General features: G+C 43.1%; 1 protein-coding gene across 3 annotated transcripts in view; it reads left to right on the forward strand.

The window, feature by feature from the left end:
• Positions 1 to 24,047, forward strand: part of CNIH3 (cornichon family AMPA receptor auxiliary protein 3) — a 254,681-nt gene that overhangs the window by 73,569 nt on the left and 157,065 nt on the right. For all 3 annotated transcript variants that reach the window (XR_003436137.1, XR_003436139.1, XR_003436138.1), the window contains exon 2: positions 16,697 to 17,275. The gene's annotated coding sequence lies outside the window, so the exon portion shown is untranslated. Of the gene's footprint in view, positions 1 to 16,696 lie in introns of those variants that run through there.

Raw genomic sequence — 24,047 nt, forward strand, 5'->3', positions numbered from 1 at the left:
TTGGTAACCATATGTTTGTTTTCGAAAGTATGACCTCATCTTAACTCTATTCCACTTGCATAGATCCTATTTCCTAATAAGGTCACATTTACAGGTACTGGGTACAGTTACCTTACAGGTATTGGTACAGTTAGAACCTCAACATATCTTTCTAGACGACACAGTTCAACCCATAACACCTGCTAAGCAAATAGTAGCTGACTAATTATTATTTGCTGAATAAGTAAATGAAATGAATGACATGTGATTGGATATAAGATGTGTGCCTAGTTTCATGAGACTACTGTTGATCCGAAATGGAGGAGTTTGGACAATGCCTTATCAAGGGTGGCAAAGCTTGTTAATTGAAATGCTGATTTGATTTTATAGGGCCAGGCAATGGACAATTATAGCTTACAGTTTGAGATTTAAGAATTTTAGATTTTCAATTTATCTAAAGATGTCACCATATTTTTGTCCCTTGATTCTGTAAAAAATGACTGTTAAAAATACCATTTGCCAGCTTGGAACACCCAAGAAGCAAGTCTGTGGTCTCCGAACAGAGATTATTTTTCTCGAGTTAATGTCTTTGAAAGTGGCAGTAATGGACTCAGGAAAGCAAACATGGAAAAAGCTAGTGTTAAGATGAGCATCATTTTCTATAATCAAAGAGTCTAAATATAGCCTCTATGATTATATGTCAATGCCATAGACAGCATCTTCCCCCTGAACTTCCTCAAGTCTATCAGAAACATGACCCATTACATTTCTCACCTTTTCACAGCTTCATCAGAGGGGCTGTTATTTTGGCTCACCAGTAGGACTGAATCTGCAATGAAGAAATCTAGGAGGCTGGTTTCTTCTTAAATCCCCCATGCTGGGCCCTGTAGGCGGACACAAGTGCTGTGCTGGCAGGTACTAATGGCTGTAGGTAGCGTGCTTTGCAGGTTCAGCCTCTTTAGAAATGCGAGGCATTCCTAGACACCTAGCAGCCTGTGCTTCTGATGTTAGAGGTTAAATTGTGTCCCCTAAAAAGAGACATGGAAATCCTAACTCCCAGGACCTCAGAATGGGACCTTATTTAGAAATAGGGTCTTTGCAGATGTAATCAAGTTAAAATGAGGCCATTAGGGTGGGCCATAATTCAATATGACTGGCATCCTTATAGAAGAGGGAAATTTGGACAGGGACTAAAAGAGAAGGCCACGTGAAGACAGAGACACACAGGGAGAAGGCTATGTGAAGACAGATGCAGAGACTAAAGGACTCCAGCTCAAGCCAAGGAAAGTCAGGGGTTGTCAGTTCCAGAAGCTGGAAGAGGCAAGGAAGTATTCTCCCCTTCCTTTAGAGGAAGCATGGTCCTGCTGACACCTTGATTTCGGACTTCTAGCTTCCAGAAGTGTGAGAGAATAAATTTCTATTGGTCTAAGCCACCTAGTTTGTATTCCTTTATTATGGCAACCCTAGGAAATGAATACATTATTTCTTTCACCAACGTTTATCTGTCTTAAGTTTCCTTTCTCTAGGTCCTTGTACCTGTTGGGTTAATTATTACTAAGGTATTTGCAGTTGTTGATGGCATCGTGGGGTGTGTGGGGAGTTGCTGAGAGCCGAATGCTCTGTAAAGGGACCTTGTCTGGCAGGTCACCCTCAAATGTGGTAATTGAGGAGAGTTTAATAAAGGGAAACCCAGAGGTGGACAGGGGTAAGGGAACTAACAGGGATGGTGAGGGATGACTCCTACCAACTGGGGCTCATAACAAAGGGTGCCATTACCACCCCTTAGCCTGACAGAGGCAGGGGAGGGACAGTCACGAGAGCCAGGGACAGCAGTAGCTGTGGCCGTAGGAGGTGGCTGCCTAGCAGGATCTGCGTGGCAGGGAGGGAGCCAGGGGGATCAATTCCTGCTCGTCCTCTTCTCCCATCCTCTGATATCTATTAGCTTCACCCAACCGGAAGCTGGAGGGCAAGAGAGCCTGGGGATGCAGGCTGTAAATGTCGGTCTTCCTGGGCTACAAAGAAAGGTGAAGCAGGGTAGAGTGAGGCTCCCAGGTGGGGGTGGCGGTGGGGACTGTGCACTGAAAATGCCAGATGGGGCAGGGAGCCAGCTGTCAGCAGCCGGCCCCTCCCCGGCTTTGATCCACTTGTCCAAGGGTATGCCTGGTATGAAAGTCGCCCTTTCGAGCCTATTTGCGTTTTGGTGGCAAGTAGCTTCTCACTTTGGTGAGAAGTAGCTGTCTCTGAATGCTAGGTTCTAATGCAGATTCTTTTAAAGCTCAAGGGTGATGGGGCAGAGATGGAGGGAGAGAAACCTAACAAAAATGGGACAGATAATGGTGGATTGTTAGCTTGGAGGCAAGGATTGCCGGAAGGAAAATACTGACTAGGGATGAGGTTAGAAAGCAACAGATCACGTGCTAAGGGAAAGAAGGTGAGGTGGATTCCAGTTAATGGAGAGAACGAGCTAGAGAAAGACGTGGAAAGATGACCTGAATGCAATCCCGAGAGAAAGCAGTGCAAGGGATTTCAGAGTGTGAGAAACGGAGAGAACAAAATAGTATCTTTCTTACCGGGTTGTGGTGAAAAGCAAGTGAGTCAATGGATGGAAAAGTCCTCTTTAGCTCTGAAGCACTGCATACATATACAGTGTATAACAACAATCACTATAATAACCATCTAGTTGAGGGTACAGGGAGATGCCTGAACAATTTCAGCTAACCTGATGGATTGCATATAACTACTCATTGTCATTTTCACCTGTAATAAACAAAGGGGACTTCATTTCCTCAACAGAAGGTAGAGGACTTGGGTTATAAAGTAGGGCAGATCTAAGAACAGAAATCAGCCAACTGAGATGGAAAAGTTTGCAACTTCAGCTTTTCCAAACTCCTGGATTTGTTCCCTGTTTAATTCATCCTACGAGAGTCTCACTGACTTGGTAGTTTTCAGTACCTAACTGACTGGCCAAGAGGAGATGCTTCTGATTACCCCATGAGCAGGTGTACGGAGGAGAGCCAGGGCCATACTTCCATTCCTAAGGGGAGACCTGTTTGATTTTTTTGGTGTGGCCACAGCAACAATAGGTAGCAATCTCAAAGAGCTTTCAACTGAGGGTATTTCAAATCCCATGCCTCCATCTTCCCCCTTCTTTAGCTCCCGAGAAGAACATTCTCTGGCTCGTTAACTGCATCTTGGATGATGCCTTCTCTGTGATTTTTCCTGGTTCCTTCTTTGCTTACTCTTTATTTTATTTTATGTCTTTACATCTTTATTGAAGTATAATTGCTTTACAATGGTGTGTTAGTTTCTGCTTTATAACAAAGTGAATCAGTTATACATATACATATGTTCCCATATCTCTTCCCTCTTGCGTCTCCCTCCCTCCCACCCTCCCTATCCCACCCCTCTAGGTGGTCACAAAGCACCGAGCTGATCTCCCTGTGCTATGCGGCTGCTTCCCACTAGCTATCTATTTTACGTTTGGTAGTGTATATATGTCCATGCCTCTCTCTCACCCTGTCACAGCTCACCCTTCCCCTTCCCCATATCCTCAAGTCCGTTCTCTAGTAGGTCTGTGTCTTTATTCCTGTCTTACCCCTAGGTTCTTCATGACATTTTTTTTTCTTAAATTCCATATATATGTGTTAGCATACGGTATTTGTCTTTCTCTTTCTGACTTACTTCACTCTGTATGACAGACTCTAAGTCCATCCACCTCATTACAAATAGCTCAATTTCATTTCTTTTTATGGCTGAGTAATATTCCATTGTATATATGTGCCACATCTTCTTTATCCATTCATCCGATGATGGACACTTAGGCTGTTTCCATCTCCTGGCTATTGTAAATAGAGCTGCAATGAACATTTTGGTACATGACTCATGTACCCAGTACTGGGATTGCTGGGTCATATGGTAGTTCTATTTGTAGTTTTTTAAGGAACCTCCATACTGTTCTCCATAGTGGCTGTACCAATTCACATTCCCACCAGCAGTGCAAGATTGTTCCCTTTTCTCCACCTCCTCTCCAGCATTTATTGTTTCTAGATTTTTTGATGATGGACATTCTGACCGGTGTGAGATGATATCTCATTGTAGTTTTGATTTGCATTTCTCTAATGATTAATGATGTTGAGCATTCTTTCATGTGTTTGTTGGCAGTCTGTATATCTTCTTTGGAGAAATGTCTATTTAGGTCTTCTGCCCATTTTTGGATTGGGTTGTTCATTTTTTGTTATTGAGCTGCATGAGCTGCTTATAAATTTTGGAATTAATCTTTTGTCAGTTGTTTCATTTGCAAATATTTTCTCCCATCCTGAGGGTTTGCTTACTCTTTAAATGTAGCTTTCGTCAAAGTTTTATCTTCTCATCTTTTCTCTTCTTGCTCAGCTTCCCTTTCTGAGGTGCTCTCACTTATATCCACTGCTGAATTTCTTATGGTGAATGCAAATTTCCAATGGTCTTCTGGATATCTTCACATGCATTTCTCATCAGTAACCAAAAATGACCACATTTAATTTAACATCACACTTTCCACCATACTGCTTCTCTTGCCATATTTACCTATCATGACTCTTGGGACTTCTACCCTTGTTGTCACTTGGGCGGAAACCTCAGTCATCTTCCATTGCTTGTTCTTCCATTCTCTCTAGAATCCATTCTCTCTTGACACCCAAATAATCAATTGCCAAGTCCTGTCCTTTCTTCCCTTGAGCTTCCTTCCCAACCCAATACGCTGGTTCAGCTCTAATTTAAGTACTTACTAACCTTTCTCTGGATTATTTCAATCGCTTCTTGACATATCAAATTTCCAGCCCATTTTCTTCATTGTCACATGAGTCATCTTCCTACAAACAGGGCAGATAGTTCTACCCCCTCAATATCTTCAGTGTCTCCTTCTTGCCCAAAGTATCTGGTTCAGTTCCTGGCTGTGGCTTTAAGGCCCTCCAGGATTGAGGCCCGACCTGTCTTTCCAGCTTCCTCACCCACTGTGCCTGTCTCTGCGCCTACACATGTCACACTGCACTCCTCACCCTTCCCTGAACTTGCCATGCAAACCTCTATGTTTTTACTTATACTGTCTGTGGACTCTTCCTGCTTCCATTCAAATCCAGGTCTCCACAGAGCTTTCCCTGAGCCCCCTAGTTGGAATTAATCATTCCTAACTTCATCTTTCCCCAGTATTTTGCTTACTTCTCTTCTATACTTCTTCTTTAAATTTATTTATTTATTTTTGGCTGTGTTGGGTCTTTGTTGCTGCATGCGGGCTTTCTCTAGTTGCCGCCATGGGGGACTACTCTTTGTTGCAGTGTGCGGGCTTCTCATTGTGGTGGCTTCTCTTGTTGCGGAGCACAGGCTCTATGTGTGCAGGCTCAGTAGTTGTGGTGCACGGGCTTAGTTGCCCCATGACATGTGGGATCTTCCCGGACCAGGGCTCGAACCTGTGTCCCCTGCATTAGCAGGTGGATTCTTAACCACTGCGCCACCAGGGAAGGCCCTATACTTCTTCCTTTCACGTTGCTTTATATTATAGCTAGTTGCCTTCCCTCCAGATTGTATGCTTCTCAAGAGCAGCCACTGAATTTTATTCCATTCTGTATCCCTGTGACTCCATCCCACAGAGCTTCACACATAGTGGCCTCTCGATAAATGTTAGCAATTGAATGAATACTATTCAAATCCTACAATGTGGGTCATTGAGAGGCTGATTTTGAAGGCTGTATCATAGCTTCAGAATTCCTGATCTTTCTTCGCCCGAGCCAAAAGTTCAAAAGAAGATGGTTTAGTCACTGAAGAAGTAGCCTCTGGGAAGTCTGAAACGGAAACGCAGCTGTACTCCCATTTCATTTTTTTCCTGTGGTTTTTGTCTCACGGCCTTGACTTGAAATTTCAGTTGGAAACTTGAAATGCAATGAAAATAGTTTCTTCTGTGTCACCCAATAATAAGGCTATTGAAACGCTTCATTTTCACGTAAACATTTCTCTTGAAAATCTACTCTGCTAAAAAGGGGGGCTAATTCAACTGCCACCCATGCGGATGTAGTTGTGAGGATGACTTTAAATGAGACATTTTTAGACTCTCAATATGTCAACAAGTTAAGAGTTTCATTCATTTAAAAAATGTAAATAAATGCAGCTGCATCTGGCTATACGGACAATAGAAGTGAGATAGTGGTGGTGCTAAAGTAAGTGGGAAGATGCTCTGAATTGAGAGAGACACCCAGCTTTGAGGCTAATTTATGGAGCATTAATGAATATATTTAGAAAACTCATGCAGCAAAACTCATACCTCCAGCTCATGTTCTTTTCACTCTGTGAGCTAGCGGAATTCATCCTGACAGCTTAAGAACAACAAATAAAGAATGGGCTGCCTACCAAAACATCAAATGGTGAGAAAAGAAAGTCACGTTCATTAAACATGCATGTTGGAATTCTCCATTACTATACTTAAAATAATTATATAACTTCATATATCCCATTAGAATCTTTTGTTGAGTTAAGCAGTGTTCAACTTTAAGAATCTAGATTTCCAGAAATCAACTTGAAATCTGTTTGTTTGAAGATATAATGCATTTTCTCCTAAAATGCCATTATAAATGCAACTAGGTACCCAGGCTGGCCCACTAAAGCCATTTAAGCTTAGAATATTGATGCCATATTGTATATTTGCAAGGAAAATTAGTAAAAAATATTTGCACTGCAATATTAGCATTTATTAAGTAATTTAATCTCTCATCCTTGAAATTGATTAAGAAAGGTTTTCCTCTTTACTAAATGATAATGCCTGTGGAAAAATAGATTTCATTATAGGAGGATGAAAATATAGATTGAGAATATTTATTCTCAATCTATAAGATTTAAGAATTTAAGAATTTAAGAATCTATAAGATTTAAGAATCTATAAGATTCTCTATAAGCAGAGAATATTTATTTCAAGGATATTATGTAGCTCCTAGAATCAATGGGAAGGCTGGAGGGCCAGGTTTGGAAAATAGACAGGGATCAGGGGAGACTAGGCAGTCAGAGACCATCTGGTTGGAATGCCACCCTAGGCTCCATGTCCTGTCTTGTCTCTTACAGGACAATATAGCAGCTGCAATGATCTTTCTAAAATTTAACTCAGATTATGACACTCTCCTGCTGTTGTATAATGAAGAATTTCTTTGTTCTTTGTCCCAGGTTCCTGGCATGGAGCTTCTAAAAACCCTTAAAATTTCCCAAGTGATAGAAATGCTGTTGTTATTCATGGTGGGTCTTGATCATTTATCCTAATGAGTTGGCTTCAGGTTGGCAGTCATTTGGACCGTGAAGCTCTGGACACCAAGGCTTAGATGAGCATCTCTGGTTGGTAAACACATCCAAGTGCTGGGAGGGTGACACATCCTGATTCCCTGGGGACACTCCCAGACCACACTCTGTGTGTCTCTTCATTTGGCTGGTCCTGATTTGTGTCTTTTATAATAAAACTTCAGGTGTAAGTCTAGTGCTTTCCTGATTTCTGTCTGTTGTTCTAGTGAATTATTGAACCTGAGGGAGTCATAGAAGCCCCTGAATTTTTAGCCAGCTATTCAGAAGTGTGGGTGGCCTCGGGACCCTTGAACTTGCGGCTGGCATCTGAAGTAATGCCAGTCTTCTTGGGGGCTATGGTGTCTCTGCTGACCCTGGGGTTGGTGTCAGAATTGCATTGCTGTATTCTACCTGCTTAGCACTTCCACATGACTTTTACTGAAGCAGAATGAAATAAATCTTCACTGTGGCCTTGCCAGCCTTGACCCCTGCTGCCTCTCCAGCCCCGTCTCCTGCTACTTTCCTTCACATTCACTGCACTTCAGCCACAATGGCCTTCTTTCTGTCCCTCATACACCCCAAGCCGGCTCCATTTCAGGGCCTTGCACTTGCTGTTCCCTCTGCCTAGAATGCCTTTCCTCCAGATCTTTGCCTGGACTTCTCTGAGGGTGAAAGTGCTGTTGGTCTTGTTCACCTCTGTACCCAAGACCTAGAACAGTGACTTGATTGGTTGATTGACTGTAGACTCATAAATCACATAAGAGACCCAGTGAATCTGTTCATTGTGATTTTGCTACCTACGGGATCAAATCTGACGTCTAATGTTTCAGCTAGATTGGCTCTGTGGCTGTAAGACAAGAGGTTCTCTTTTGCTATTATAGAAACTTTATGATTCTCTAACCTTGACATTAGCTGAGATAGTAAAGCCCTGAGCTTGTCATTTTTTTTTTTCTTCTGCAAACTCACCAGTGTGTTCAGAAGCAGCCAGCCCGTCCAGAGCCTTTACGTTCATCATTCCCACCCAAATGGTCAATTATAGCCACGGGTCTCCTCAAGCCTAGCTTCCTATAAGCACTTCATCCCAAGCAGCCAGTGGTGATAATTTAAGTAACCGTTTGCCACTGTGTACCATGGAGACCAGTATTCCATTTCCCACTGGCGTTGAGGTAATCACTGCATTCAAGCCAACTCAGCTCAGATAACCAATCCAGGTTCCTATCTTTGAGTCAGTTTCCTGGGGCTATTTTAGGCGCTGAGCAGGAGTTTAGCTGGGGAGGCAAAAACCACTCTTTGTTTTTTCAGTGGAGGGAATTTCACCCAGGGAAATTGGTAACAAAGGCCTTGGAGCAGTGACAGAGCGAAAAGCGGGAGGCTGAGTTGCTCATTTGAGGAGGGCACGCCACCTCTAGGGCTGGGTGCACAAAGAGAACACGCTGTTACCCAAGCCCACGGCTGCGTGCTGCTGCGGCTGCCAGAGCAGGAGCCCAAGAGCCCTCCCTCGCTCCTGCCGCTGCGGCTGCCGCTACCACTGTTGCTTTTGTCACTGCTGTCACTGTTTCTGTTGCTCTTGCTGCCGCTGCCACCAGACCTTTCATCTACTTTCCAGTCTCCTCCCAGGGATTCCCACTGGCAGAACCAGCTGCCCAGGGAGTCTGGAAAATGTAGCCTCAGGCTTCTGGGCCTGGAGGTGGAGAGGAAGTGGAACAGGGTGAGTGTTCGCTGAGAGGCCACACCTTCTACGTGGCACAGGCTCAAGGCTCACTCCCAGGCGAGCCTTCCTTGCCCACCCAGACCGGAGCAGACCAAGCTGTGCTCACTTTCAAAACTTTCTGGACTTAACCCTCACAGAATTTCCTGTAGTTTGTTATTGTATATTATATTGCCTATGTACATAGATGTGTATGTATATTTCATATTTGTATGAATTTATATCAGTTTCTGTTTTCCCTGATAGATGATTCTGGAAGTCAGGCCCTATGTAAGTTTTGCTCTCCAGTGTCTGCCGCGCCTACATATAATAGACACTCATAAACGTTTATGGAATAAATGAAGAGCTCCAAACACCCACACTTTACTGCTCATACTTCATCATTCTCTCTCCTCTAGTCTTAATTCAGTTCCATCTATCATAATATTTCAAACCCCACAGTGAACTGTGAGACGATTAGTAAGAAAGTTTGCTGTTTAGAAGGGTTCTTATCACCTTTTCTTTTTAAAAAAATGCACATTTCACGACAATGTGACACTCCAGAGCATTTCAGTCCCTCCAGACTCCCTGCCACTCAGTCAACTTTCAAGTCTGTGTGTCCTTCCTCTTAGTCCAGCATCAGGCCTTGAAGATCTCAGGTGGCATTAAGTTTAGGGGCCAGGTTGGGAAACTAGGTGCTATCAGGGAGGGCATAACAGCAATAGATGTAAGAACAGACATCAGAAAGTCCCAGGCTGGGGGGAGAGGGGAACAGAGGAGGGTAAGGGCCCTGTGGCATTGGATGAAGGTGTGAAGCAGGGAGCAACTTCCCCTGAATCAGCTTGAACGATGGGCCTCTGTAAGGCTAATATTTGGCTTCTACAACATGCATTAGTCTGCTAAGGCTGCCATAACCAAGTACCGTAGACTGAGTGGCTTAAACAATAGAAACTTATTTTCCTACAATTCTGGAGGCTGAAGTCCAAGACCAGGGTGCCAGCAGCATTGGTTTCTTCTGAGGCCTCTCTTCTTGGCTTGCAGGTGGCCCCCTTCTCACTGTGTCCCCACATGGTCACCCCTTGGTCCATGTGTGCATATATCTGTGTCCAGATTTCCTCTTCTTATAAGGATACCAGCCATATTGAGTTAGGGCTCACCCATATGACCTGTTTTTAACTTAATTACCTCTTTAAAGGTCCTCACTCTAGATACAGTCACATTCGGAGGTACTAGAGGTTAGGATTTCAACACATGAATTTTGGGGGAACACAATTCAGCCTATGACATCACACCACCAAGCTTTCCTTCCTTCTTGCATATTTGCATATTTATTTTATGGAAGCTTTTCTCAAACTGAAATCTCAATATATTCTTGTGCTTGGTATTCATTGAGTTTCTTGGATCTGTGGGGTTTATGAAGTTTTCAACGAATTTGGAAAACATTTTAAAAATACTTTTTCTGTCCCTCCCTCTCCTCTATTTTTGGATTCTAGTTATTTGGCTGCTTGAAGTTGTACTACAGGTACTTCATGTTCATGAATCTTTTCTTCTGCAATTTCTAATTTACTGTAAATCCCATCCAGGGTATTTTTCTTCTTCCAGTTTTATTAAGATATAATTGACATACAGTGCTTAAGTATAAGGTGTCAACATAATGATATGATTTACACACATCATGAAGTGATTACCACAATAAGTTTAGTGAACATCCATCAACTCAAATAGAAACAAAATTAAAGCAATAGAAAAAAATATTTTTCTTGTGATGAGGACTCCTAGGATTTACACTCTTAACAACTTTCATAGATAATATACCACAGTGTTAATTATATTTATCATGTTGTATGTTAACTCCCTAGTACTTATTTATCTTATAACTGTAAGTGTGTCCCTTTTGACTGCGTTCACCTAATTCTTTCTCCCCCCGACCCCTACCTCCGGTAACCATAAATCTGATCACTTTTTCTGTGAGTTTGTTTGTTTGTTTTTTAAAGTATAATTGACCTACAACACTATGTTAGTTCCTGTTACACAACATAGTGATTTGATATTTCTATATATTTCAAACTGATCACCACAATAAGTCTGGTTATAATATGTCACCATACAAAGATATTACATAGGGACTTCCCTAGTGGCGCAGTGGTTAAGAATCCGCCTGCCAGTGCAGGGGACAAGGGATCGATCCCTGGTCCGGGAAGATCCCACATGCCGCGGAGCAACTAAGTCTGTGCACCACAACTACTGAGCCCATGAGCCACAACTACTGAGCCTGCCTGCCACAACTACTGAAGCCCGCATGCCTAGAGCCTGCACTCTGCAACAAGAGAAGCCACTGCAACGAGAAGCCCACGTGCCGCAACGAAGAGTAGCCCCTGCTCGCCACAACTAGAGAAAGCCCGCGCACAGCAGTGAAGACCCAACCCAGCCATAAAAAAAATAAAAGAACCTGCTTATGCTTTAAAAAATATATATATATACATTACATAGCTATTGACTGTATTCCCCACAGTGTATATTTCATACTCATGACTCATTTATTTTGTCATCTAGGGTATTTTTAATCTTAGACATTGTAATTTTCATTTATAGACATTCACTTATGATCTTTCATGGCTTCCGTGTCTATATTTAACAAGCTAAAAATTCCCTTTAATTTTTTGATCATATAAAATACACTTATAGCAAGTGTTTTGATATCCATGTTCACTAATTCTATCACCTTTGTCATTTCTGCATCAGTTTCAGTTGATTTTTCTCCTTGTTATGGATTGTATTTTCCTGCTCCTTTGCATGCCTGGTAATTTTTGATTGGATACCAGACACTGAATTTTGCCTTGGTGGGTCCTGGATACTTTCGTGTTTCCGTTAAATATTATTGAACTTTGTTTTGAGATGTGCTTTTAATATTTGCTAGGTGGGACCAGAGCAGCATTTAATCTAGGGATAATTTCCCCCTAGTACTGACACAAAACCCTTCTGTATACTGAGGTACTCTGAATCCTGAGGGTTTTCACTCTGGCTGGTAAGAGCAGGAACTCTTCCTGTCACTGTCTAGGGTTTGTTCTTTCTAAGCCTTTTTTGTGATTCTTTTCCCAGTCTTAGTTTTTTCTCACACATGAGCTTATCAGTGCTCAGCTGAAGGTTGGAAGAGGACCCTCTGTAGTTCTCTTAAGCTCTCTTTTCTGTGCAGCTCTTTCATCTTTGGTACTTTGTCCTGTGGACACTAGCTACCTTGGCCTTCCTGTACGGCCATATTTGTGTCCTCAACTCAAGGAGACCATGGGGCTCTGCCTGGTTTTCCCTTTCTCCTTTCTGAGCCACAGCCTGGATACTCTCTTAAGACAATAAGGTGGGCCAGTGTAGGACTCACGTTTGTTTTCTGTCTCTCAGGGATCACTGTCCTTAGTTGCCTCATGTCCAGTTTCTTGAAAACCATTTTATAAAATATATTTTATCTGCTTTTTCTGGTTGGTTCAAGCAGAAAAAAATAAATAAATCTGGTCTCTTTTACTCCATCTTGGCTGGAACTGGAAGTCAAATTATCTACAGTTACCTTTTTATCTTTAAGTAATATATTTAAACTTACATGTCCTAGTCTATCAACTCCAAAAGTGAATCAGCATCTTAACTCTCCCAATGAAATGTGAAAACATTTGCACTCGCATAGCACCTCCCCCTTGTATCTCCTGTTTTTGGCACATTCGGAAATTTTTTCCCCCAATATATTATCATCAAATGATTATTATTTTAAAATTGTGTAGCTCTTCTTCCAAGATTTATAACGATTTCATCATGTTTTGTAACTGTATTTACCAGTTAAGATTCATTTCTATGTTTAACTGAATTCAGGTCATCACTAGTTTTTTTAATACTTTGGCTTCTTCCTGCATAAGTTCATTATTTTGACTGCGAAGTCCATGTCGAAGGCAGAGTCCTTGTGCCATTTACCTTGGTGAATTTGCACTTGCTTATATTTTTAGCTTTTAGGCTAAGCACACCTAGAATGGATCAGTCTCTCCAAGTGGACTCATATTGACCAATTTCATGAGAGATTCATAAGAAATCTAGTATGCTATTTTGTTCATTTATAGTGAAAATTTTAACTCCTTTCAAGACCAAGATACTTACATTCTCTGGTCAGCGTATTGTGTCTCAACAGGGAAGTTTACCCAGCAGGTCAAATTTTTTCCAAAGCTTGTAAGTTCTTGTGTAATCACAGCAAGATAGTTGTGGGTGTGAGTTGCGCTTTTAAAAATATTTAAAGACATCGGGTTCAGAGCACCTATCTCCACTGTAAATTTGTCCCCGTGGTGTGTACACAGGGTCTGTGGCCCAAGGCATCTCCTTTCCTGGATATCTTGGGTGAGTGCCCACAGTTACTTCTGACTTTTGTTTAGTCTGTTTCATTGCTAATTTGATGCCTTCCGTATTTATACCATTTTATCTGCTTCAACTTTGGATCTGTAACAATACCACAAGAATTTGCTTGTTTATACAGTGTTTGGTCCTAGCAATGCTTTATCTTTAAGATATTTTTTGGGTACATGTCAAACCTCATCCATTAAGTGCTGAGTGTTAGTTTTACTCTTGCAGTTTTGGAGGAACTTAGCAGTTGCCTCTCTGACAACGATCTCGTCTTTCTCGGAATTCCTGCCTGTTATTTGTTACTTGTTCCTGCCTTGTTCTGCTTGTTTCCTTTTGTAATAATGGTCTTATTGTTCCCAACTGTCCGTATCTTGAGAGATGTCCTATATGTATTTGAATTCTACTCGGTATTTAGCACAACATCTTATACAGAGAAGGTGTTCAATCGATACTTATCAATTGGAATAAAAAGATAGGTTCCCTGATCTCCTTCTGTTCTTTGTCATCTGAATGCCCAGATCTAGACTGATGCCCCATGTGTTCTTAAAAAAAGGGGATTTGGAAACCTATTTGAGTCCACTTAATATTACAAGGTATGGGCAACCCAAGCCACAGGGGAAGATAGACGTGAGCGAGTGGGAAGGAAAGGGAGCTAGTGGTTCAAGAAGGAAAATACACATGAAAATGCCAAGACATGTAAATTGAGCATAAACGTCCAAGTTTTGTGAGTAGATTAATTATGATGCCTGTTCAGAGTATATCTGAGCAACATTACTTAGTTATTGCCCATCCTAAATGCAGCCTAGAACCCAATTATTTCAGCTATAGTTTCTTGGTGGAGTGGAGTAACAGGCTTCTATTAGGGACTAATCAGTTCTGCCCACGTTCCTATATGAAACAGTGTTCAGATGAAACTCAAAGGATCCCGATGCCAAAGAACAGTGAGATAATGCCCACTGTGTATGGCAAAGAGACTGTAATCTCACCAGCCGTCGGTGAGGTCTGGCCTCAGGAATGCTGGCAGAGGGGGATGAGACACGCATCCTCATTCATCCACATCAGCTCTGGCCCTTCCCCTTGTTCACCCCTTTTCAAGGCTCTGCCCAGGGGTAATCACCCTCTGACTTACCTCTTCCACTCCAGGTGTGCTGGGTCAGGTGTGCTTGTCACGCATTCCGACACTACCCTGTGCTTCCTGATATTGTAGCCCTAAAACCACTGAACCATAATTGCCCCTTTTAGTGCTTTGTCCCTCTCAAGGGTGGGACTGTGTCTTATTCATCTCTGAATATAGTGCTGTTGGGCTGCGCCCCACAGACCTGCAAGCCTTGCAATTGCCCAGCTGCAAGACCAAAGGAAGAGCCTAGAGACAGCAACAGAGACATCAGTGTTTTATTACATAGGGAATCTTTCGATGTCTGAAGCAAGGTCCTGAAGCGACCGTGTATGGCAGACAGCAGGCAGGACCTGGTAGCAGTCTTGGCTACTTGGGGGTGGGGGTGTGTGGTGGAGAAGGAGGCTACCAGTTATAGTGGGAACTGATGTCAGGTTGGCTCATCAGTTACCAGGGAAACCAGCAGAGGGGCACATCCCTCACTGCCCCTCGGGTTGATGACCTGGGCAGATGTTTTCCCTTTGATAAACTATTGTAGTGGAGCTGTTCTGATCTAAAGATTAGAACAATCACTAGCTGGGCTGTGGCGGGGGTGGGCAGGCATGTGGGCAGTTACAGATTAAGCTTTAGGAGTAGGAGGGAAGGTCAGCCATGTGAGTAGGTGTAGGTGAAGCAGGGACTGGTCGGGCAGGGGATGTACAGAGAACAAGAGAACAGTCATCTCGAGTGGCCTGACCATACAGATGCTTAGCACATAGTGATGTTGAATGAGTTGTTCAAGGTGTACCTGTAGGAAGACCATTAGGGTTAGAGGACGAGCGGGTGACTCTGAGACACTAGCTCACCCAGCTGTTACAGGATAGATACATCCTTGATGACAGAGATGCTGAGGCTTTTCCAGCCCACAAATGTGACATGTCTGGAATGCACCGGTAAGTGGAGTACAGGCTGTCCTGGGATTTGGACCATCTTAGATACTCAGTTGGAGAGAGATGTGAAAGGTGTGCTTGCTTTCTGGGGACTCTCGTGAGCTTATTTGGCCCTTCTAGCCAGGTGCGCCTCTAGCCAGTTGGCTTGTTTCCAGCCACCTTTGCCTGGTGTTGCTTCTTAGCCTGTAACATGAAGATTGGGTTTCTTCTCCCCTGGCAAGAATTCCTTGCTGTTCACTCCCACAGCCAAATAGGGTTGGGAGACCTCCAGTGCAGGATGGCCACACTGTGAGTTAGTTAGAGGTTTGGGGGACCCACCGCATTCACCAGGGTTTGCTCTCTTTAGATGGCGGGCATCTCTCCAGGCTGTTAGTACCCTCTGCTCCCATTGTCCTCCCACCAAAGCCCCTGCCAAAACTCTGCTCCCCTCTCAGAGGTAGCATTGCCAATGATTGGATGTGCGTCCTTTCAGTCCTTTTTCTATGCATTTACACATTTAACATACAAAAATGGGGTTTGGATTTCTTTTCTTTCTTTTTACAAATGAGTTCATACTAAAAATCTTTGGTTCTAGGTTTTTTTCCTTCCTTCCTTCCTTCCTCTCTTCATCCCCCCCTCCCTTTCTTCTTTCCTTCCTTCCATCTTTTTCTTCTTTTCTTCTTCCATTCTTTCCCTCCCTCCCTCTCCCCCTCCTTCCTTGCTTCCTCTCTCTCTCTCTTCCTTTCCCTCCTAATAAAATGGATGTTTATAAAGAATTATCTTGATCTTCTAAGGGTCTATAAAATACTTAATTTGCATTCAAATAATTGAAACCTCTGTAGGAAGCATCCATTTGCCGCAGGTCAACTACGCAGTTTGTTGAGGATTAATTAATCATGTAGTTTTGCAAAATTTCTCTTTTTTCTCTCGTAAGCATGAATAATCCACTGCAAGGGGGCCAGAAAACCATTTCAGAGACAACAGGGCAAGAGACTCCATTGTGAAAGTCCTGTTTGTGACCTGGATTTCTAGCTCTCTGCTCAATTCCTATGTGCCCCCTGGCCCTGAACACCCACTAGTGTTCTGCTCGGAAACATGCCCTGACCTTGTCTGGGAGAAACGTGGTTAAAGAAGTGTCTCTGCCTGCTTTTGTGCACATTCACCTTGGAACAACATGAACATGGTTAAACACTGGGATGGGGTTCTCATGGCAGATCCACATTTCTGTGAATAAATAACATTTAGTCAGCATTTACTATATGCCAGGCACAGTTTTAAGTGCTTTACACGTATTAACGCAGTTAATTCTCCCAATCTTTTAAAGTGGGTTCTATCATGCTCCTTGTTTTACAGATGAGGAAAATGAGGCTCAGAGAGGTTGAGCCACTTCCCTCAGGACACGCAGTGAAGTATGAAGCAAAGATTTGAACCGGAGCAGTCTGACTCCAGATCCTGTGCTCATAATCATGGAAAGTGTTGCCTCCAAATGTAATTATGGTTTAATGAAGACTGACAACATTTCAGTCGTTGTATGAAGAACTTGGATTCGGTGATGCCTTTAATGGTCCTTTGCAGATTCAGGACAACACTGGCCAGGGCTGTTTAAAGATCCTAGGAACTCTTTCCTTTGGAGGCTCTATCCTATATCATTTAAAAAAATAAAATGCTACATGAAATGTAATTTTTTTTTTGGCTGTAAATACTTGGAAGACCTTTAAGAAATAATTTTGCCTTTGAAGTAATCAGGCTATGAACAATTTACTTAATTCACAATTGGCTATGATTTCTCATTCATACTTGGAATTCTTATGAAGAAAGAAAGCCTAACCTATAGATCATTTTTTTTTTTTTTTGCAGTACACGGGCCTCTCACTGTTGTGGCCTCTCCTGTTGTGGAGCACGGGCTCTGGACGCGCAGGCTCTGAGGCCATGGCTCACGGGCCCAGCTGCTCTGCGGCATGTGGGCTCTTCCTGGACCAGGGCACGAACCCATGTCCCCTGCATCGGCAGGCGGACTCTCAACCACTGCGCCACCAGGGAAGCCCTTAAGTGTAATGAAATTTTTATGAATATTAATTTAATAAATGAGGTTGACATATTACATTTTTTAGGCATTTAATTAAATATTTATTGATTGTGGTCTTCCAGTGTTCTTTTCATAGTTTTGAGTGAGATATGTGTGTGTGTGTGTGTGTGTGTGTGTGTGTATGTATATATATATATATATAGTTTTTTTTGTTTTGTTTTTTACAGTCCTAAACCTTTCCCTTGCCCTTGAATGGACTTGTAGACCCAGCACTGTGGCTATGGGGCCTAATGAACATTTTCATTCATTCGTGCTCCTGGCCATACTCCACGTCTGCTTGTTCCCTACAGCTGACCATAAGTAGGCAGAATAACTGACCCCCAACTCCAGGTGGCTGGCTCTAAGGCCCCTCCTGCCCCAGATGCGTTACTCACTGGCCGCTGGTGGTGTTTTACAGGCACTCAGCTGAGATTGATGAGGAAGAGTGGATGTACCTTACAGCAGGCACAGTATGTTGATGTTGTCACAAAGTGCTCCTTCATTCAATTCTTCCAGTTCGTTGCCTGCAGTCATGGGGCATTCACTTTCTTTCCTGGAATCATGAAGGGAGAAACTGCCATGCCTATAGCTAGGTTCTTCTGTCTTTTTGTATCACTTGCTCTTAGCTTTGTAATGGTGCCTCTCTGCTTTACTATGTATTCTATCTGATAATCTGGAATAGCACAGTGGCTACGAACTGGCTTTGGGAATCAGACATCCTAATCATTATGGCCCACTTTGTAAACGGTCACAGGGGTGAGATGTCGTGGGGAGACTGTGAAAGGAGCTGAGGAAGGCCCAAGAACTTTTCTTACTTCACATTTTCATTTCAACCCAATGCTGCAATTTCTGAAAAATGGAAGTATCATTTTCAGCTTTTAAAGTCAATTACACTGCTGTGAACTGGTAAAGTAATTAATAAATGTTAACATTTGCATGTCATTTTAATTAAGAAATAAATGTCTTTGAATGAAAAGGGCCTGCTAGCTTATCCATTAATTATCAGAGTACTGAAAGTACCCTTTGCAAGGTAGTTCCAAAAGTACCTGGGGAAAATGAGCCATCCATCACTTTTTTGCTTGTACGAGTCATGGCGTCGTCCTTCCTTGCAGTTCAAACTGCCAACCAGGTGAAGAGAGGGATCCCTTACCTGATAGGAGAGGCAGAGTCCCCTCGACTCTCTCTATGTAGTTGGGGTGCTAGGCAGACAGTTGGTGTTCTACGCAGTTTCGCTTCCAAGGATGTTTCTGTTAATAACACCTTCTGTTTTCTACTTCTTTTATTAAAAAAGGGCAGGGGGAACAATGCTTTGTCCTCTCATGAAATTAACTTTGTAAGGTCGGATCTTAACAAACGGCACCGCGAAACCGAGGAAAGCTTCAAGTGAGCTTTATTAGGGAGCGCTCCCGGGCGAGTCTCACTGGTCCGAGAGAAAGGGGCCAGAGAAGTCGCGCCCAGTCCTGGGCGTGGGAGATTTTTATCGGGGTGTAAGGGAAGGGTGGTTTGCAGGGTGGGGTGGGGTTTGGTATACAGGGTAATTCCTTATTTGGTGAGAATACAGCAGGGCCAGGTGTTGGTTGGTCTGTTGTGGGGCGTAAGCCCACTTTCCCTTCCCGTCAGCCCCATTGTTTTCTGGGTAGGAAGTTAGAGTCTCTTGTTGATTCCCAGAACAGGTGAGGTCGTTATGTCCCAATGCCTCTCCTACCTCATACTGGTCGATGTTTTTCCCTTACCCCCCGGGCCTCCTTTCACCCGGGCCAACGGACCTTACAAACTTCTTTGTGATTGGTCTTCTATTTCTTATGCTTTGTTTGGGTTTTCACACAGTCCCTGCCAGATCATCGGGTGTACGCTTTCAGGGCCAGGAGCTAGGCCTATCTATATTACTCCTCTTTCGTAAAATTTTCTTATTTTTTATTGTAAAAGAAACATGTTTTAAAGCTATGAAGTATAACACAATTAAGAAAAATGCACGAAAGATAATAAGGTTTGAAAAATTATTATACAGCCAATACTCAGGTCAAAAGTAGAGCATTGCTAGCGTGTCAAAACCTCATGCGTACCTCTTCCTATCACCCCCACCCCCAACCTCCCTGAAGGTAACCACCATCTTGACTTTGATGGTTATCATGTCTTTGCTTTTTTTTTTTCAGTAGTTTTACCACATAAGTATGAATCCCTAAACGCCAAATCTTAGTTTCGCTTGTTTTTGAATTTGTATAATCCTAGAGTAGGTTTCACTCTGCCTTGTATTTGTCAACTTCATCCATATTGTCAGGTGTAGCTTTGATCTATTAATTTTCACTATGGTATGCCGTGGAATGAATAGACCACAATTTATTTATGCATTTTACTCATGGTGGACATTTGCCTCATGATAATGATGCTGCCATGAACATTCTTGTACATGTCTTTTGGTGTGCATTTTATGCATATGTAATGCCGCTTCTAGGTACTTCCAGACCTACAAGTGGAATTTTTGGGTCACAGGGTGAGCTTAGTAGTCTATATTGCAAACAGTTTTCCAAAGTGACTGAACCATTTTATACACCCTTCAGTAACACCTGGGAACTTCTGTTGTTCCACATTCTCTCCAGCACTTGGCGTTATTAGTCTTTTTAGTTTTAAGCATTCAGGTGAGTGTTTAGTGATATCTCATTGTGGTTTTAATGTATATTCCCCTCGTGATTAATGATATTAGGAACCTTTTCATAAGTTTATTGGCTACTGAGATATCCTCTTTTGTGTAACACCTGTTCAAGTCTTTGGCCATTTTTTTCTACTGGGTTCTCTGTTGCTTTTTAAAAATTTTAATTGACTTTAGTAGTTTTATTTATAGTCTGGTTATGAGCCCCTTATCAGCTACACGTGTTAAAGCTACCTTCTCCTGCTTTGGTTTGTCTTTTCATTCTCTTCTGCCTTCCAAAACAGAAGTTCTTAATTTTGATAAATAAAGGTTCTTAATTTTAATGTATTCAAATTAATCCTTCTTTTCCTATATAGTTTGTAGGTTTCCTTTCTTGGTCATAAATGCATTCTCTTGTAGTATTTTTTAAAAGCTTAAATTTTTTTTGTCTTTCACATTTTTGGTCTTTTTTTTCATTCATATTTAGCTCTAAAATCCACCCAGAACTAATTTTTGTGAATGGTGTCAGAGGAACTTTCAATTTTTTTCCTTATGTATATCCAACTGACCCAGTACCTTTACTGAGAAGACTCTCTTTCCCCCTCTGCTGTTTATACTGAGGTCACGCTTCTCTTGAGCTGACTTCTGTCAGTGACTGAGCACAGAGAGGGTACTAAAGCCTCATTTCTGTCCCATGTGGGGTTCCGCTAATGGGGACCTTTGCTTGGAGGCTACCCATTGGTCCACTGAGATTTTTTCAGGGCTGCACTGTGGTCAGAGGTTCTTGCTACCCCGTCTTCCTTCCACCTCTCACAGGTGTCAGACCTGCACGGTGGTCCAAAGGCTCTCCCTCCTCTGCCGCTCCCTCCCTCTTTATCCTTCACGTGCAACTCCCCACTGGTCCTCTCTCCAGTCTATATCTTGCATGTCTAATCTGTTTCTTGGAGGACCTGAAATGACACAGAGTGGGCAGATCCTAGGGTAAAAGGGAGTCAGTGTTGTGTCAAGATGACAAAAAGCTGGACTGAGTTCAGGGCAACAGAGAGCAGATGAAGAGACTGGGTTGAAGGATTTTCTGAAAAAAGAGTGAATGGAAACTGTGCCGACAATGTGGAGGGCAAGGGAGGGGGTGGAGCTGAAGATGACTAAGACTGAGACTAAAGAAAGCATTGTGTCGTGGGGGTGGAGCTTATTTGAGGGAACCATCCATGACATTAGCTCCGTGCTAATGAAGGGATTTTTTTTGTGATGAAAAAATTAATAGCAATGTTAAATTACATTTGTATTGAGTTTAACTGTGTTTACTGAGTGCATTTGCACTTTATCTCATTTACTTACTCTTTAACAGTAGGGGAGAAGAGGGAAACAAGTAAGGGAGGTCCTATTTGTCTCCCGTTTCCTGTGGTCTTTACTGTCAGTCCTCCCGATCCAGACTCTTTCTTCACTTCTTTTTCCAAGGGCTGAAGATTCAACTGAAGAAATTGATCAGGTTAGGCCATTTCTAGTCCAGGTGAAAGGTCAAGGTAGTGTTAGCTCATGGCTAACATGTATGGTGGGAGAGATCTTAAGGCCATGTGGTGGTGGGAGATGGGGGTGGAGGGTCTGAGATATACATTGATTTGGCCGGGAGACCCCATATTTCATAATACTCAGCGATGGTGACTTCACACAGGAAGGTGAAATGTTGGCTTTTAGGGGTCATTGTCAAGAGGGGGAGAGAGACATGATGGAAAGTGGAAAGTGTCAGTGAGAAGGAAACACCATTATGAGTGGACTGGCAGAGGACAATAATGTATTAAAACATTTAGATAGGGTTGCACAGTGTGTGTGTGTGTGTGTGTGTGTGTTCTAGCCTCAGGTAGGATAATGAAAAAAAGGATTAGGTGGAGAGAAGAGAAGCATGAAAGACGTGTGGAATCAGAAAGATTCCAAAGAACTTTAAGATCCTTAAGACTGGCAGTCACTGATGTAGGCTCAGTCAGCTACTCCATCTTAAGGAACTCCTGGGGCTGCCTAGGCACTACTGGTAGTACAGAGGCCATCTCTGGGAAGAAAGCTAGACTTTGAGTTTCCTTTCCATTCTAGGATTGGACAGACAGGTATTTATTTAAAAGTGCCAGATGGTTCAAGGGAGTTTCTAACTTTATACTGTTGGGTACCAGGTTTCAATCTAAATTTGAGCTCTGGTTCTCTGCTTTCCTGTTGGCCCTGGATTGAGAATAGCCTCTCATTTACCAGCCATCTGGTCCCTCCAAGTCTCTCCTGCTGAGTGGTGTCTCCAAATATCTTCCCAGAGAGGGGACAGAATCTCCAACAAAATCTATGAGGTAAATACATGTTTTTTCCACAAGGGGATCCTGGGGAGGAATAGGTCCCCACGTTGAAAGGGTCCTTGTGACGTGAATCATGTTGCTGTTTGATTCGATAGGGTGGGCTCCTTTGAGCAGTCACGTGTTGAGGTGTGCCCTGTGTGGGTTCGTCCATTTCTGTGCTTCTAGATCTTCGGTTTCCTGAAAGTTCCTTTTCCAAACCAGCAGGCTCTGGTGCTAATTATCCATCATATAGCATCAATAAACATTTTTTATAAATGCCTGCTACCTGCAAGGCACTGGTGGCAAAAAGGTGTAGAAGAAACAGTCACACGGGTGTTTGGAACATATCATTTGTTTTCTAAGATGACAAAAATAGAGAGCAATTTAGCTTTAACCATAACAATAATTATTTTTAGGAAAATAATCCATTATTATCTCCATCAGGACCATGCCTGGATAGAAGAGGTAAGGCTGTCACCAGGGCTTGTAGAGACCTTGAGACAAATTACACAATTAATTTTCTCTGCTTTCCACTCTCAACCCCTGGCCCTAACACCCCAGCATTTTTATCCTGGTGAGATCAGGTCAAAATGAATGTCAAGGGCTAACTGGAAGAGGATGAGAAGTCAAAAAATGGACCCATGGGACTGGAGGGGCTGAATAGAATTGAATGGAGGCGTTAGCACTTGGTTTGCTCTGGGAAGTCTGGACTTTAGAGGCTGTGGGTGGAGGTGTGAGCCTCAGGCCCTTTCTTCTATGCACCAGATGGCAGAGCCACCTCACTGCACTCTGCCTGCTGCCTGGTCCATGCACCTGGGTGGCGCTGGCCTGCTCTGTCTCACACCTCTGTCTGCCAGGAGGAGTAATTATAGTTGAAACAAATGTATTGCAATACCTGGATGGATACAGCTCAATTGACTCCTGACAGGTCTCTGGCTAAGAGAGCCTGCAGCAGCTGCGGCACTAGAAGAGCTGGTGGGGAGCGGGGTTGGGGGGTGGGAAAGTTTAGGACTAAACATGTGATGGGCAGACATCGCCCCACTTTCTAGTCCTCTTCAGTCTCACCTTACAAATGCCCCTAAGGCTGTGTGTGAGCAGATTTCGAAATGAAAAAAGTCTAGTTTCTTCAATTCAGCAGAAGTTTTCTCAATACTAACAGGCAGGCTGTCAAACTCTTACCCATTTCCCAACATAGACTTTGAGTGCTGGGAGGCTTCTTTTGAAATACAGCAGGGGAGTTTCCAGGAGTCGTAGACCTGAGGGTGTGGATGGGAAAGTCCACACTGCAAATGTTTTTCTCTTGCAAAAATTTTAAACCAGTCTTGTAATTGTGGTTTCAGTGTGTATCGTCCAACTGCACTCCCTGAGTCACTGTCATGTCCCAGCCAGACCTCCCGACCTGCATCTTCCCTGCAGCCAAGTGTGTCATTGTTGCCAGAGTGCCGTAGAACTGAGGTGTATAGATCATGCCATCTGCTCTTAAGGGCTAAGGCTGTACATTTCCTGGGCTTGTCCAGTGGGCCTCACCCCAGGGAGAGCGTGACCCTAGCTCTGCCCTTCTTGTGTTCTTTGCTCCAGGCCCTCTCATCTATTCAGGGAGCCTTCTGCGTACTCTGCTTGCTTCCGAAGTCTCCACACCCGCAGCCCCCCAGCTTGGGGCTTTCTCCCCTTTCTTCTCACCTGGCCCCCACCCCACGGTGT

This window comes from Aethalodelphis obliquidens, unplaced genomic scaffold, assembly GCF_003676395.1.
Source record: "Aethalodelphis obliquidens isolate GAN/ISIS:26980383/991018 unplaced genomic scaffold, ASM367639v1 scaffold24, whole genome shotgun sequence".
NCBI classification, from domain to species: domain Eukaryota; kingdom Metazoa; phylum Chordata; class Mammalia; order Artiodactyla; family Delphinidae; genus Aethalodelphis; species Aethalodelphis obliquidens.